Here is a 4676-nt window from a genome sequence, read left to right as displayed (position 1 = left end):
TTTTTAAACAGAGAAATAATTAAACTGACAGAGGTTGTGACTCAAATGGACTTAACAGATATGTATAGAACATTTCACCCAAATACAAAAAAATATTCATTCTCAGTGCCTCACAGAATCTTCTCCAAAGTTGATCAAATGGTTTGTCACAAAGCAAGAGATAGAAGAGGATTGAAATGACTCCATGAATGTTATCAGATAAGTGTGGATTAAAGATAGACTTCTACAACAACAGAAAGCACAAACACTCATGGAAACTGAACAACTTTCTATTGTATGATCTCTGTGTCAGGGAAGAAATAATGAAATTAAAGACTTTCTAGAATTCAATGAAAATATGGGCCCTGCATACCTAAACTTACAGGACACTATGAGAGCAGTGCTAAAAGGAAAGTTCATAGCATTAAGTGCCCCCATAAAGAAATTAGAGAGTATTCATAATAACTAATTAAAAGTACATCTGAAGTCTCTAGAAAAATTAAGAAACAAAGACACTCAGGAGGAGTAGACAGCACAAAATAATTAAACTTAGGGCTAAAATCAATCAATTACAAACAAAGAGAACCATACAAAGAGTGAAAGAAAACAAGAGCTGTATCTTTGAAGAAACCAACAAAATAGAGAAATCCTGAGCCAAATTAACAAAAGACAGAGAAACAGTACTCAAACAAAATCAGAAATGAAAAGGGAGATATAACATTTATCACTCCACACAAAACTCAAGTCCAAGTGGATCGAAGGCCTCGATGTAAAACCAGACACACAGAATCTAATAGAAGAGAAAGTGAGAAACAGTATTGAACACATTGGCATAGGAGAAAATTTCCTGAACAGAACACCAGTGGCTTATGCACTAAGGTCATGAATTAATAAATGAAAGCTCATGAAACTGAAAATCTCCTGTAAGGCAAAGGATACTGCCAATAGGACAAACCAACAGCCTACAGATTGAGAAAAGATCTTCACAACCCTACATCTGACAGAGGGCTAATATCTAAAATATATAAAGAACCCAAGAAGTTAGACTTTCCCAAATGAAATAACCCAATAAAAATGGGGTACAGAACTAAACAGAGAATTCTCAGTAGAGTAATCTTGAATGGCCAAGAAGTGCCTAAAGAAATATTTAATATCCTTAGGCATGAAAGAAATACAAATCAAACAAGCCCAAGATTCCACATTATATCAATCAGAATGGAACTAGATAATATCATCTTGAGTAAGGTAACCCAGTCTCCAGATGACATGTGTGTTATGTACTCAGTGATAAGTGGATATTAGCCAAAATCTTTAGAATAACCATATATCCCTCATAGACCCAAAGAAGTTAAACAAGAAAGAAGGCCCAAGTGAGGATAATTGAATCACACTTAGAAAGGGGAACAAAATAGTCATGGGAGGCAGAGGGAGAGAGGAAACTAGGTAGGGGAGGGAAGCACTGTGGGACTAGGGGGAGCAGGATTGGGGATGGGGAGAGACAGGAGAGAGACGCAGAGGGCTAGAAGAATGAATGGATATACACAACTGCTAGGGGTTGAGTATGGTAGGGGGATTCTCTCATAAGTTCCAGAGACCTGGGATGAGAGAGGCTCACAGGAATCAATGCAGGAGACCTTAGGATGCTCAACAGTTGGTATGGAACCTTGAAGAGACCACCTCCAGTAACCAGACAGGACTCGTAGAGGAGGATCAGGGACATCAACCCACCTATAAAACTTTTGACCCAAAATTGGTCCTGTCTAAAAGAAATGCATGGACAAAGATGGAATAGAGAGAGTTAAGGACTGGCTGACCAGTGACTGGCCCATTTTGAGATGCATCCCATGGGCAGGCACCAATCTGTCATACTATTAATGATTCACTATGTTGTGTGTTTGCAGACAGGAGCCTAGCAAAGCAGCCTTATGTGAGGTTCTACACAGCAACTAACTGAGACACATGCAGATACCCATGAACATTAGATGGAAGTCAGGGACCTCTATGGAAGAGTTAGGGGAAGGATTGAAGGAGCTGAAGGGGATGACAAACCCACAGAAAGACCAACAGTATCAATAACCTGCACCCCTGGGAGCTTCCAGAGTCTGAGCCACCAATCAAAGAGCATACACTGGCTGGTGTGAAGCCCCAGATACATATGTAGCAGAGGACTGCCTTGTTTTGTCTTATAGGAAAGGATGTGCCTAATCCTGCAGAGAGTTGATGCGTGGGTAGGAGGAATACTCTGAAGGGGATCTGCCCTCTCAGAGGAGAAAAGGGGGTAGAAGGGGGAGAAACTCTTTGAGGGAGGACTGGGGGCAACATTTGAGATGTAAATAAATAAATAAGTAAGTAAATTAATAAAAAAGAAAAAGATAAATGAGCTCAGTTTATTATCTGTTTACAAGCATCTATGTTTGTGTTATTTCTTTTTGTTTTGAAATGCATATTTAAAGCAACAACAAGATGCTTTTATATTCATGGGGGAATGGATACAACTGTTAAGCAATTTAACATGCTTGTAATCTCAAATTTCCCTTTATTTTCTATTAAAATCATCTAGGATTTCATAAATTTTTCAATATAAAATATGATAATATAAACCAGGCATGGTGGTACATCCCGGAAGTCTCAACCCTCTCAAAAGACTAAAATAGCAAGATTAGATCATTTTATGCTACATTGTAAGAACCAGTCTCAAAACTCTGAATAAATTTTTTTTAAATCAAAATTATTAACTATAGGCTTTTGGAAGGTAAGACAGAACTCTTATTCATTTTCTTCCTGCAACCTTACTGTTTCCCTTCACTTTTATATTTTTTCTCATGTTCTATGTCCTGGTCACAGTGTTTCTTCCCTCTACTCCTCCCAGTTCCTTGTCCCTTCCTCCCCTCCAGATCCACTCCCTTTTGATCTTTCATTAGAAAAAAATATACTTCTAAGAGATTACAACAAAACATGACAAAATAAAATATAGTAAGACAAAGCAAAAACCATTATTGAAGTTGAACAAGACAACTCAAAAGAAAGAAGGATTCCAAGGGCAGCCACAAGAAACCCACTCAATCTCACAGTCATTTATAAAAAGCCAAAGGGAAACTACTACGATAGAAGCTTCACAAACGTAAACACACACATATAAAAAGGCTTATGTACAATTACCCTACAATGTGGCAAAAATGGCCCTACCAGACATCACAGGATAACAAATAAAAAGTCCAGTGTCAAGAATGAGGTTACCCCTTTGGGAGCTGTTAACAAGTAAGATCTCACAGATGGACAAATGCCAGGGGCCTGCCCCAGCATTCAGACAAGTCCTAGCAGAGGAGATAGGGAGCAGGCAGAAGAAAGTAATGGATGAATGAGTCAGAGACTGTGGCAGGAGAATCTTGCATCTCAGACTGACGAGCAAGCAGGATTTTTTTTATTTATACAGACTCCGTAATAGAGGCAAACTTATGATTTCAAAAGAAATACAGATCATATCATGTTGTCCCTGAACATGTGTTACAAGTACAGAGAGAAAAGGTATTATCAATCTCAAATCATTTTAAACTACATAAGCATTTTGTTATGACTACAACTGTCATAACATAAAACATTTTTTTAACTTTTATTGCATTATGGTGAGAAAAGTTACATGATATCAACTTATCTGAATTTGTTCACATTTAAAAACATATTTTAAGGGGGCTGGTGAGATGGCTCAGCGGGTAAGAGCACTGACTACTCTTCCGAAGATCCTGAGTTCGGATCCCAGCAACCACATGGTGGCTCACTATAATGAGATCTGACTCCCTCTTCTGGTGTGTCTGAAGACAGCTGCCGTAAATTGTGGGGCCAGAATGAGAGGGCCCAGAGCGAGCAGGGCCGGAGTGAGCAGGGCCAGCCGAGGTCCAGAGTTCAACAGCAGCCACACAGATGGTTTACAGATACACAGCTACAGTGTACTCAAATAAATAAAATAAATCTTTAAAAAATACATATTTTAAGTAAATAGAACTAAATCACATTCTTGTTTCCCTTCTGTACCCCAACTCCTCCCAGAGACCCCCCTTCAAAACACACAATATCTTTTTTGTCATATTCCTTAAAATTTATAAAATATTATAACAATAAAAATTATTATAAAAGTTGTTTGATATAAAACAATCAATTTAGCAGTCTTATGTAGATGCTTGTCTACAGCAATAATGAAAATACATTTTTCTCAATATAAATTTTAAATACTTCCAAACATATTAATTGTATACTTCAAAATAATACATCACTACTAGTATTTTCTTAAATGTACATAAATATATAAAGTCTTTTTGTTTGTTTTGTATTTAGTAGAGTTTAAAATCTTGGCGCTTACTGTGGTACAAGCCCAAAATAAGAACAATTTTTAGACATTGGATTTCGTTGTAATAAGGCTGTACTTCGATGACCCTCACATCACCAAAGGATTACTTCCATCGTAGATAAGCTGAGAGTTGATAGTTCTGCTGCACCAAGAAATGAATTGTAGGCATGATTTTTGGATACAGACTTCCTGCTATGGTCAAAGCTAATTGACTTGAGTGAGTGACTTCATTCTCAGCCCACAGAGGACAGGTTACATTCATTTAAGAAATGGTGTATGTAATAAGGTGGTCTATCCATAAAGTCATTCACTAACTGTTTCAATGAACAATGGTTCTGCTTGAAGGGTGGCACAG

The sequence above is a fragment of the Mastomys coucha genome, unplaced genomic scaffold (genome assembly GCF_008632895.1).
Source record: "Mastomys coucha isolate ucsf_1 unplaced genomic scaffold, UCSF_Mcou_1 pScaffold4, whole genome shotgun sequence".
NCBI classification, from domain to species: Eukaryota; Metazoa; Chordata; class Mammalia; order Rodentia; family Muridae; genus Mastomys; species Mastomys coucha.
Note: the sequence above shows the minus strand (reverse complement) of the source record.